Raw genomic sequence first — 13,296 nt, 5'->3', positions numbered from 1 at the left:
ACGGATATACTTATGGAGTTGAGACACATGAAAGATATTGTGAAGATTAGAAAGAGACGGGGGTAGTGTAATTTGGTATGCCATAGGGCCAACTTTCTTAAGAATTTGGAAAGGACCAATAAAGCGAGGTGTGAGTTTTCGGGATTTCAATGCTTGACCAACCCCATTCCATGGAGTGACTCTCAAGAATACATGATCACCAACCTCAAATTCCAGATCTTTCCTCCTCTTATCATGATAACTTTTCTGCCTACTCTGAGCAGTCCTCATCCTTTCCTGGATTAACTTAACTTTCTTGGTGGTTTGTTGTACCACTTCTGGTCCTAAGGTGAGGCCTTCTCCGGGCTCTAACCAACATAGGGGTGTCCTACACCTTCTACCATACAAAGCTTCATAGGGAGCCATGCCAATGGTAGAGTGAAAACTGTTATTATAAGTGAACTCTATCAATGGAAGAAAACTCTCCCAGCTTTCCTTCTGCTCTAAGACACATGCTCTTAAAAGGTCCTCCAATGACTGAATGGTCCATTCAGTTTGGCCATCAGTTTGAGGATGGTAGGCTGAACTCTGTCTAAGCTTGGTTCCCAACGCTCTGTTCAAGCTCTCCCAAAATCTAGAGGCGAATCTAAGATCTCTATTAGATACTATGCTAGATGGCACACCATGTAACCTAACAACCTCACTTATATACAAGGTGGTCAACTTCTCCAAGGAAAATTTGATATTAATGGGAATGAAGTGAGCAGACTTAGTCAATCTGTCAACAATAACCCAGATAGAATCTAAACCTCTAGGGGTTCTAGGTAGTCCTTCCACAAAATCCATGGAAATACTGTCTCACTTCCACTGGGGTATCTCTAAGGGTTGTAACTTCCTTTAAGGTCTTTGATGTTCTATCTTAGCCTTCTGACAGACTAGGCATGCATACACAAACTCACTAACCTCTCTCTTCATGTTGGGCCACCAAAACATCATCTTTAAAGTGAAAAGTCTATTTATATGTGACTTGGAACACGAATTTTCTTAGAGTTTTTATGAATAAAAAGTCTTATCCTCTCAAAAGAAAAATTGTCTTATCCTCTAAAACATTCCTTGGCTAAAACACTTGCAATTCAGTAAGGAATTATTTGTGTGCTTCATTGTTCAATCTCTCTTTCAAGAGAGATTTCTTCTTCTCTTCTTCTTACTTTTGAAAAGGGATTAAGAGACCGAGGGTCTCTTGTTGTAAAGCAATCTGAACACAAAGGAAGGGCTGTCCTTGTGTGGTTCAGAACTTGTGAAGGGTTTTTACAAGATAGTGGAAATCTCAAGTGGGTTGCTTGGGGACTGGACGTAGGCACAAGGGTGAGGCCGAACCAGTATAAAACTGAGTTTGGACTTTCTCTTCCCTTAAACTTTTTTATTTATTGTTGCTTTACATTTACATTCAAATTGGTTATTTTGAATCATCTTTTAGAAATCTATCTTTAAGGGAACTTGGAACTTGCATTAAAATCAAAGTAGAATTTTAATTAGGGAAATAGCTTGTAATATCTTAATTCAACCCCCCTTCTTAAGATTTCTGAGGCCACTTGTCTAACAAAATCTACCCTAAGGCTCATGAGAATCTTAGGGCCTTCTCTTGAATCTCTGTCCCAATCTTCTTGGAGTCTTCTATCCAATGTCCTTGGGGGGTAGGATTGCATCATTCCCTCCCCCTTGAGAAGGATTTGACCTCAAATCCATATGTTCTTGAAACTTAGGGATTATTTCCTCAACACCTGTAAAAAGAATAAAAACATATGTATTAGTGATGTTGGGTATGTTAAAGTAGGGTAAGGATTGAAAACCCCTTTCCTGACCATTTTCCCTTGAGAAAACATAGTTCCTCACCAACTCAATGAGTGGTGCTACAAGTATAGAAAAATATGAGAGAAACCTTTTGTAAATGTTTGTTAACTCATTAAAGCCCCAAATTTCCCTTATACATGGTGGAGTAGGCCACTCAGGAATGACCTTTATTCTCTTAGGGTCCATAGGAAGCCCTTGATCACTATTTAAAAAGTTAAGGAAAGTAATGGAATAAAACATAGCTTTTTCTTTATTTTCATGTCCCATATGAGCACCTAAGTTTGTATTGAAACAAAAAATAAGAATAAACGTACCTAATGAGTCCCTATGTACACAAATCATGAAGATGTTGTGTGCATGAGTGATTTTACAAAAGAGGGTTGCACCACTTATCACATTCATCATACCATCTATCATAGGGATTTGGTGCCTCATAATACTTATTTTGGGCAACAACAAAGCACAAGGATTTAAGCTCTTACGAACCAAACCCTAATCCAACAACTCATTTACTTGAGGAATAACCTCAAGCTCAAGAGGTATGGCGGTGCTAAGGGATGTTTCCCTTGATAGGAGAAGGTAGAAAGATTGTTTAAGGAGTGCTCTTTTGATATCACATTTTGTTGCAAAATGATTTTCCTTCTTAACAATTTTCTTGGAGGAATCCTTTTCCTCCCCCTTGGCCTTTGAAGACAAGGCCTTACTGTCCTTCATTTTCTTTTGGTTTTCTAGTTTTTCTTCCTTATCCCTCTTATCTTTCATAGTTAGTTGATCCTTGGCCACCTGTGCAGGTGTTTTAGGATGCAACACAAATTTAGTGCCAAGATGGGTGAGGGTAATCTCATTAGTTAGGCCCTTGTAAATGATCTTCCTATCAAATTGCCATGGCCTTCCTAAAAGAATATGCCCTGCCTCCATGGGAACTATATCACAATTAACTTCATCCTTATATGTCCCAATGGAGAAAGGAACCTTCACTTGTTGGTTAACTATCATTTCCCTTTGCTCATTGAGCCATTGAAGTTTATAAGGTTTTGGGTGGGGAATGATAGTGAGGTTCAACTTGGAAACTAATCTTGTGCTACAACAATTGCAACAAGATCCAGTATCCATAATGAGAGAACAAGTTTTATCTAAAATTTTGCATCTTGTATGAAAGATGTTCTCTCTTTGGGATTGAGATAGATCACAAGATTGACCTCCAAAGAGCCTTCTAACCATTAGGAGGTCACCTTCTTCATAGGGGTAGACTTCCTCACTAGACTCTTCACCCCTTACTTCATCTTCACTTCCACTAAAGGAAGGGGAAGAAGTAGTCTCCTCTTGACTACTATAAATGTCTTCACCCCTCATAATCATGGTTTTCTTTATGGGGCATTGAGAGGAAATGTGACATCTCCCAAGACATTTGAAACATTTAATGTTGCTAGTCCTTTCTTGGGAACTAGTCTTAGGGGTGGATTTCTCTATGGTCTTACCCTTATCTTCCTTCGGTTTTGAAGGTGCACGCCCAAAATTCCTTGGGCTTGGTCTTTCCTTGGATAAGAGTGAAAGCCATAAGATTTTGAAGAAGGCTTTCTTTTAAGTTATTGCTCCACTCTTATACAAAGTTGGACTAGCTCATCTAGGTCCCTATATGGAAGGAGTTCAACCTTATCCCTCACTTCTATATTAAGCCCACTAAGGAACCTAGCTATGCTTGTTCCTTCCTCCTCCCTAAGTCCAACTCTTAAAAGGAGTAGTTCCATTTGTTGTCTATATTCTTCAACATGCATACTCCCTTGTCTAAGCCTTTGGTGTTTGTCTATGAGCTCCCTTTCATAGTAGGAGGGAATGTGCCTCTTCCTAAGGGCACTCTTAAGATCATTCCAATACTCTACTGGAGGATCCCCATGAATCCTTCATTCCCTAACAAGGGAAGTCCACCAATAGAGGGCATACCCTTGAAAGCTAAGGGTAGCCAATGGAATTTTTCTCTTTTTGCTAATATGATGGCAAGCAAAGAGTTGTTCAATCTTCATTTCCCAATCTAAGTAGGCCTCAACTTTATCTTTTCCATGGAAATATGGGAGGCTAATGTTAACCTCTTGAAGCCTTCTATACTTTTCTCTTCTTTGGGAGTGATGTTTAGTATGTGATATTGGCACCCTTTATAATAGTCGCTAAGTTCTTCACTTAGGCTCTTGCAAGAGTTATGACTACTATAGGAGACATGTTTTTCTTTTTTTAACTCTTTTAGTATTTTCCTTCTTTCTTCTTCCCTTATTTTCTCTTTTTCATCTTGACTTATTTCTTCCACTCTTTTTTTTCCTTTTTCTTTTCTCTCTTGTTTTTCTTTCCACAACTTAAGGGATCTCAACTCATCTAATATCTTATACAAGGGGTCCTTAGGAGTAGAACCCTCACCATTAACACTAGAAGAAGAATGAAGACTCATGTTGGTTCCTCAGTTATGGTTCTTTCTTGTTGGGGGTTTGAAAACTAAAGGTAAAAGAAACTATGGTTGAAACTAGCCAGAATAAACACTAAAAGAGGTGTGAAAGATAAGGTAAAAACTAATTGGTAAAAGGTAAGTTATCTAGGAAGTTTGACAATGGAAGGTAGAGGAAATAAGCTATGAAAGTAAGCAAGAAATGTAAACTAGGCGAATCCTAAGAGTGTTTGGATGACAACATTCAAGGTTCCCAACAAAACACTCACAATTCTAAGGGAAAATTGCCTAAAATTATTACACATAAATGGAAGTAGGGTGACCTATTGGAGGCTCCCAACTTACTTCCAATGAAAGGCCTTTTTGTTACAAAATTTGAAAGCAACGAAAGTAAGTAAATTGCCAATTACAAAATTAAAAAAAGGTCCTCAATTTTGGTGGTTGTTCTCTCTTTGGTGATTCACTCAATTTGGAGTGCTTCTTAGTCCAATAGCTCTTAAGGAGGTTTTCCCCTTGCTTCTTGACTCAAATTCTGCAAGGGATGGCACCAATCCTCGTTTCCAATTCCCTATATGGCAACTCACAAACAAGGAAACAAAGAGACAAGCAATAACCAAAGACCAAAAAAATGAAATGAAAGTTAAACCATTAGAGTTTTAACAAGACAAAATTTCAAGGATTATTCAACAATTAAAGCAATGAAAAGCACATAAAAGCAAGCTAGGACTCAAAGAGAAACTTAGAATGGCTCTAGAGTAGAGTAAAAAAAACTAAGAAAAAAGGACTCAAGAAACATCTAGTTTTGGGACTTGTATTCACAGTAATTTTCAATTGAAATTTAAGAACTAGGATTGGTATAAAATAGGCTCCAATTATAGAACAAATTTTGAGCCAAAACAACAAGCACACTTCCCTATCACTTTTTTTTCCTGTACACTGATTTTTTTGCCAAATTGTGTGATTTTTCTTATTTTTTCCTTTAATCCAAATCGCTTGGTTCTTTTTTCATAATTTTTTTCCAGATGTCTAGAAAATTCAGTAAAAAGTTTAGCTCAAAAAACATAGTGACCAATTCCAAGTAATTTATTAAAGTTTGTATGTTCAAGCTGCTAGCACCAACGATTTGAACCTAGAAATCAAGAGTAGTGTTTATGTTGCTTAAGGCTTGGATAGTTACAATTTGTGTTTGCTTATTGTCGCAACCTACCCTTCGGCGGGAGGGCGATGTGTGACTCGCGGGATGTGTGTTCCAAGAAAAGAATACGCGCGGAGTCGCCACCAACGTTTATTTGAGGAAAACATCGAAAAAACCGGAAAAGACGTGATCTACGAACTTTAAGTGAAAGGTTCGGGAGTTGTATTTACGCACGGGGAAGGTATTAGCACCCCACGTGTCCGTCACACGAGACAGAAGCCTTTAATTAAATGTGCAAACATGACTTCAATTTTTAAGTTTCCTTTTACGTCTTTATTCCTTTTTATATTTTTTATCTTTTTGCGGTCGACGAGGGTGTTTCCCTTGCTCCCACGTATTCCTTAATTGCGATAAGGAAATCAGACCTACGTAGTTCTTTGTGAACAAAGTGTTTGGTTAAGTTGTCTTTATCCTTTTTGCAAGACATGTTTTTATTGAACGAAAGGTCATTTAAGGCGTCGGACCATTAAACAAACTTTCGATTCTTTTGAGAAGAGAGAAGACATTAAGGCACTGGACCATTTAATGTTCTCTTTATTTTTGAATGAGGTAATATAGCTACATGTTGATTTTAGCTCTTTTGAAATTTACCCTTAATCGATAAAAGCGGAAAAGACCATTTCAAGGCTTTGGACCTTTGAAAATGGCCTTTTTTAGGCAACGTCAAAAGTTTGGTTTATGAATTGATTTTAGCCTTAGTTTCACTTTGGTTATTAATTGATTCGATTAAGGAAGAGAAATCCCAAAGGAAAATGTCTGATTGATTCTTTTTGATTTATTTTACTAAAAGATATTTTTGATTATTATATTATTATTTTAACCTTTTTTTGGCTTCCAACGTAGTTATGGTATGACCGAACGGTCAGATTTCATTTTAACAAAAACTAACGGATATTACAATTTAAATTATCGGTGGAAATTTATTTTATTTTTTGATTAGATGAGAAAATGACTTAAGCAAATGACTGAAGCACGTCAAAAGGGGGTACGAAAAGTAAATGAAACGAGAATAAATGTACACAAAACAAATGGGGACCACCACGGGTACATAGAATGAATTGAAAAGCTCGATTTGGAAACTTACCCGTTGAAGACCGAAGAACGATGACGAACGAACGAAGAATGTCGAAGAACGGCTAAAAATCTTCGCAAAAATCCCCACGGAAACCTTACGGAAGCGCCTCGGCTCGGATTTTCTTCACGGAACCAATTTTTTTCACTAATTTCAAGTGATTCTTGAATTAGTAGGAGGGCTTAACGAAATTCCTCTTCACTTCTCCCCCTATTTATAGAAAAATGGGGGAGATGCTTGCCACCCAGCTCGCCCAGGCGAACAAGGTGACTTCCTCCAGAAGCAACCGCCTTCTGGAGGAATCTTCTGGAGGGCCCAAGTGGGCCTGGTTGCTATTTGCACCCCCATTTATGCTAAATACACCCTCTGCCCTTTTTTTGGTGATTCTTTTTTTGTAAAGTTACGGAAACTTACGAATTTCGTAACGATACCTGTTTTCTTTCCATAATGTTACGGAACCTTGCGGATTACATAATCATCCCCTTTTTGACTTACGGAATGTTACGGAACCTCCCGAATTGTGCAACGATGCTTCCTTTTGAGTTCCGGCATGTCACGGAACTTCACAAATTGCCTGACGATGGGTGCCAAGTACCTCAAAAAGGTTAAATGAAAGTTGCATGCCACCAAGCAAAGGCCCCGGACGAAATTAGGGTATGACACTTATACTCAATTATCTTGAATAACAAAATTCAATAGAGCTTAAGACTTATTTTGATTCACAAATTCAGCCACAACTCAGCACCACAACTCAACTTCATCATAGGCATCATGTAGGAAACTTAGAAGAAAAAAAAAAGAGTTCAACAACAAGACTACTTCTAGGAATTGATTTAGAACATGTTATGAACTAAATAACATGCATGAATTAGACTCAAAAGTCAAAAGATAGGATAAGAATGACAAGAATACATGAACAAATGTATCTAGAATTCAATCAAAACAATAAAAAGTCAACACAAACTTAGAACATAATGTGACAATTACTATGACTAAACATGACTCTAAGACAACATGGATTAAGTGATTTACACTTAGATTTTTGTGTTTGTTTTTTCTAATCAATATTTTGGAAGAAAATTTAGATCTAAGGTTTAGCACAAGAATATTATGAATGAAAAATGATAGAACCTAAAATCAACACAAAAACATGATTCAAGAGTAGATCTATAAAATTTGAACCATAGAAATGCCAGAACAAGTGTAGATCTAAGATTTAATCAGTTTATTTTTTTGAATCTACTTTGAACAGCAAAAAACCACAAGACAATGGAGGATATACATGGAGAATAAGATGAAGAACAAGGAACTAAAGAGAATTCACCGAACAAAAAGATAGAGGAAGCAAAAGAACATCACCTAGATGAAGATGCTCTGATACTACATGATGTAAGCTCCATTGGAGCTTGTAGGCCTAGGATCTCCTTCATCAATGAATTCCTTTGCTTCTTGGAAGATTAATGGCAGCGGAATGGAGAAGGAAGAGAGAGAGGAGACGCCACTTCAAGGAGAAGATGAGTCTAGAAGAAGCTCACCACCATAGGAGGCCATGGATAAGAGCTTGGAGGAAGAAGGAGATGAATGAAGGGAGAGGAAGAGAAGAGCACGAAATTTTGTGCTCTAAAAGAGCTCTAAAATCTGAAGTTTAATTTTCTGATGATCAAAGTTAAAAAAATGCACAGACATGACCTCTATTTATAGCCTAAGTGTCACACAAAATTGACGGGAAATTTGAATTTCAATTCAAATTTCACTTGAATTTGTGGAGCCAAATTTTGGAGCCAAAATTTGACTAATTATGATTATTGAATTTCAATTATGGTCCAGCCCACTAATCCAAGATCAATTCCATGATTTTCCACTAATTGTGCTTCGGTGTCATGAGGCATGTAAAGCATGAAGGACATGCACAAAGTGTGACTATATGATGTGGCAATGGGGTTTAATAAGCAAATGCTCACCTCCCCCTCTCAAATTTAATTGGATTGGGCTTCTACCAATTCAATTAATTTTATTTCCCAACACACATCAAATATTCACTTAGTGCATGTGAAATTACAAAACTACCCCTAATACAAAAACTAGTCTAGGGTACCCTACCTACATTATGGAGCCCTAAATACAAGGATCAAATATAATGACATCCTAATGTAATATGTATAAAGATAATTGGACCCAAACTTGGCCCATGGGCTCAGAAATCTACCCTAAGGTTCATGAGAACCCTAGGGCCTTCTTTAGCAGCTCTAGCCTAATCCTCTTGGAGCCTCTTGCTCATGGCTCTAGTGATTGGTCCCTTCCTAGGGAGGATTGCATAACCAACCAACTTAAGAGCTATTGAACTAAGAAACACTCCAAACTGAGTGAATCACCAAAGAGGGAACAACCACCAAAATGGAGGACCTTTTTGTAATTTTGTAATTGACAATTTCCTTACTTTCGTTGCTTTCAAATTTTGTAACAAAAAGGCCTTTCATTGGAAGTAAGTTGGGAGCCTCCAATAGGTCACCCTACTTCCATTTGTGTGTAATAATTTTAGGCAATTTCCCCTTAGGATTGTGAGTGTTTTATTGGGAACCTTAAATGTGGTCATCCAAATACTCTTAGGATTCACCTAGTTTACATTTCTTGCTTACTTTCATAGCTTATTTCCTTTACCTTCCATTGTCAAACCGCCTAGATAGCTTGCCTTTTACCAATTAGTTTTTACCTTATCTTTCACACCTCTTTTAGTGTTTATTTTGGCTAGTTTCAACTATAGTTTCTTTTACCTTTTGTTTTCAAACCTCCAGCAAGAAAGAACCATAACTTAGGAACCAACATGAATCTTCATTCTTCATCTAGTGTTAATGGTGAGGGTTCTACTCCTAAGGACCCCATGTATAAGATATTAGATGATTTGAGATCCCTTAAGTTGTGGAAAGAAAAACAAGAGAGAAAAGAAAAAGGAAAAAAAAAAGAGTGGAAGAAATAAGTCAAGATGAAAAAGAGAAAATAAGGGAAGAAGAAAGAAGGAAAATACTAAAAGAGTTAAAAAAAGAAAAACATGTCTCCTATAGTAGTCATAACTCTTGCAAGAGCCTAAGTGAAGAAATTTGTGATTATTATGAAGGAAGACATAGGGCACATCTTAGACCTCACTCCCATTGGAGAGAAAAGGAAAGAAAGCCTCAAGAGGCTAACATTAACCTCCCATACTTCCATAGGAAGGACAATGTAGAGGCTAACTTAGATTGGGAAATAAAGGTAGAGCAACAACTTGAAAGGAAGTCTACTTCAAAATCTTATGGCTCTTACTCTTATCCAAATAAAGACCAAGGTCAAGGCATCTTAGGGGTGACACCTCCTAAGCCCAAATATGATAAGGGGAAGACAATAGAAAAGCAACCCCTTAAGGCTAGTATGCAAGAGAAGACTAGCTCCATAAAGTGCTTTAAATGTCTTGGAAGAGGGAACATTACTTCTCAATGCCCCACCAAGAAAACCATGATTATGAGGGGCCAAGACATATATAGTAGCCAAGATGAGGCTACTACTTCACCTTCCTCTGGTGAAACTGAAGAAGCAAATTGGGAAGAATCTAGTGAAGAAATCTATCCCCAAGAAAAAGGACAACCTTTAATGGTTAAGGAGGAGTGTAAGGAGGTAAGTGTCTCCTCCAAGAGGTTAGCTAAGAAGGAAAGTCATTTTGAAATAAAGACAAATATTAAAGAAACTTCCCCACTTAGACAACCTCTACATCTTCTCCTTTGTAAAAAGACACTTGTTAGCACTGCCATGCCTCTTGGGCTTGAGGTTATTCCTCAAGTAAAGGAGTTGTTGGATGAGGGTTTGATTCATAAGAGCTTAAATACTTGTGCTTTGTTGGTGCCTAAAATAGGTATTATTAGGCACCAAATCCCTAAAATAAGTGATATGATGAATGTGTTGAGTGTGGCAACCCTCTTTCGTAAAATCAGTCATGCACCCAACATCTTCATGATTCATGTACATAGAGACTCATTAGGTATGTTTGTTCTTATTTTTGGTTTTAATACAAACTTAGGTGCTCATATGGGACACCTTAGGTTTGTCGCATTTTTTTGTAGGAATAATCAACAAGAAAATACAGAAAAATGTACTGTAGAAGCAAGGCTTCATGGTGAATGTGATTCAAAGGTGTTTTGACGATAACAATGATGACAATAAAAGATGATGACAAAGGTGATGAACAAAAAGCTCAAAGATCAAAGAACAACTCAAGTGAATCAAGAACAAGTCAAGAGTTCAAGAATCAAGAAGAATTCAAGACTCAAGTAGAAAGCCTAGAATCAAGAATCAAGATTCAAGATTCAAGATCTCAAGAATCAAGATCAAGGTTCAAGACTCAAGATTCAAGAATGAAGAAAAGACTCAATCAAGATAAGTATTAAATTTTTTTTTCAAAACTTTGAATAGCACATGAGTTTTTGACAAAACCTTTACCAACGAGTTTTTACTCTCTGGTAATCGATTACCATATTGGTGTAATCGATTACTAGTAGCAAAATGAGTTTGAAAAAGTTTTCAAACTGAATTTACAACGTTACAATTATTTTCAAAAGGCTGTAATCGATTACAATGTTTTGGTAATCGATTACCAGTGCCCTTGAACGTTGAAATTCAAATTTAAATGTGAAGAGTCACATTGTTTCATTCAGAAGCTTTATGTAATCGATTACACATATTTGGTAATCGATTACCAGTGTTTGTTTCTGAAAAATCAAAAGATGTAACTCTTCAAAAAGGTTTTAACTTTTTCAAATGGGTTTTAAGTTTTTCTAAAAGTTAAAACTCTTCTGAATGGTCTTCTTGACCAGACATGGAGAGTCTATAAAAGCAAGGCTTTGTTTTACATTTCGAAAAACTTGAATACTTTTTGCTTTTCCAATCAATCCTTTACAAGCCTTGAAATCTCTTTGAACTTCTTCTTCTTCTTCTTTGTACCAAAAGCTTTCTAAAGTTTTCTGGTTTTCTAAACCTTGAAAACTTGTGCTATTCATCTTTTAATTCTCTTCTCCCTTTTCCAAAAAGAATTCGCCAAGGACTAACCGCCTAAATTCTTTTTGTGTCTCTCTTCTCCCTTTTCCAAAAGAACGAAGGACTAACCGCCTAAATTCTTTTGTGTCTCCCTTCTCCCTTGTCAAAGAATTCAAAACGACACAGTCTGAGAATTCTTTTGATTCTTCCCATTCCCTAATACAAAAGTGTTCAAAGGACTAACCACCTGAGAATTCTTTTGTATCCCCATTCACAAAGTATCAAAGGTTTAACAGCCTGAGATCTTTGTCTCAACACATTGAAGGGTACATCCTTTGTGGTACAAGTAGAGGGTACATCTACATGGGTTTGATTGAGAACAAGAGAGGGTACATCTCTTGTGGATCCGTACTAGTGTAGGGTAAATCCACTAGGTTCAAAGAGAACAAGGGAGGGTACATCCCTTGTGGATCTTTGCTTGTAAAAGGATTTTTACAAGGTTGAAAGAAATCTCAAGGACCGCAGGTCACTTGGGGACTGGATGTAGGCATGGGTTGTTGCCGAACCAGTATAAAAACTCTTGTGTGTTTGTTTTCTTCTTCCCTACTCTTTTACTTTCCGCTGTGCATTTAATTTCCGCTTTTACTTTCTGTTAAGTTTCTCTTCTACTCCTCATTCTCTTAACAATTTAGTAAAAGCCTTAAAAGAGTAATTTTTTAATTGGTAAAGGTTTAGGAATAATTAATTCAACCCCCCTTCTTAATTACTCTGAGGCCACTCGATCCAACAAGTGGTATCAGAGCAGGTTTCTTGTAGAAAGTCTAACAACTTCAAGATTAATGGCCTCTTTAGATTCTTTGTTTTTCAAAAGTATTTTCAGGAATAGGTTATTCCAAGATTATGATGAAGACCAAGTCAACTTGTGTCTCGTGACAAAATCTCATGATAACAACGAAGAAGAATCTGTAAGGAAGAAGTAGTACATTGACAGTGGATGTTCCAAGCGCATAACAGAAAATGTATCCAAATTCACAACCATTTCTCCCAAGAAAAGTGGACATGTTACATACGGTGACAACAATATCAGTAAAATCTCAAAAGAGGTAACATCTAAGCCATTTCTATGAATTAAGGTATGAGTAGTATTTTCAATTAAGTTATTTTTGTGGCTAATAGAAAATAATTGATGAAATTGTTTGATTGTGTTTACAATGTTTAATTAACTATATTTAGTTTTAATTTTGAATATACATGATTAATTGAATTTTGTTTAATGCTTGAATTGCTTATGTTTTGTTTGTTTTGACATGATAGGATAATTGAATTAAGTAAATAATTACCATGATATGTGTTGATAATTGTTATTTGATACTTAAATTTCAGTGTTTAATTCTCTGGTAATCGATTATCACTATGTGTAATCGATTACAATAGAATAGACTTAGTTCTATAAATTGAAGATAACTTCAAAATTATTTGATTATGTTAAAATTTATTATGATTAATTAACTATATTTAGTTTAAAGAATTTCTATATACATGATTGATCTTTTGTCTTTGGTAATTGTGTTCAACTTTTTAGAAGTTTGAAAATTAAAATTTGGAAGTTATTGGAAGTTTGAAAATTAAAATTTGGAAGTTATTGGAAGTTAAAAGTTGAAAATAGAAGTTTGAAGTTGAATATGGAAGTTACTAGAAATTAGAAGTTGAAAATGGAAGTTGAAAATTAGAAGTGGAAGTTATTGGAAGTTGGAAGTTAAAATTTGAAAT

The 13,296-nt window shown here is 36.3% G+C and overlaps 1 pseudogene; it reads right to left on the bottom strand.

Annotated features, from left to right (window-relative positions):
- The window catches only part of LOC100820429 (probable leucine-rich repeat receptor-like serine/threonine-protein kinase At3g14840), a 92,088-nt pseudogene that overhangs the window by 14,753 nt on the left and 64,039 nt on the right, over positions 1-13,296 (bottom strand).

Source organism: Glycine max, chromosome 15 (assembly GCF_000004515.6).
Source record: "Glycine max cultivar Williams 82 chromosome 15, Glycine_max_v4.0, whole genome shotgun sequence".
NCBI classification, from domain to species: Eukaryota; Viridiplantae; Streptophyta; class Magnoliopsida; order Fabales; family Fabaceae; genus Glycine; species Glycine max.
This window is presented reverse-complemented; position numbering and strand designations above follow the sequence as displayed.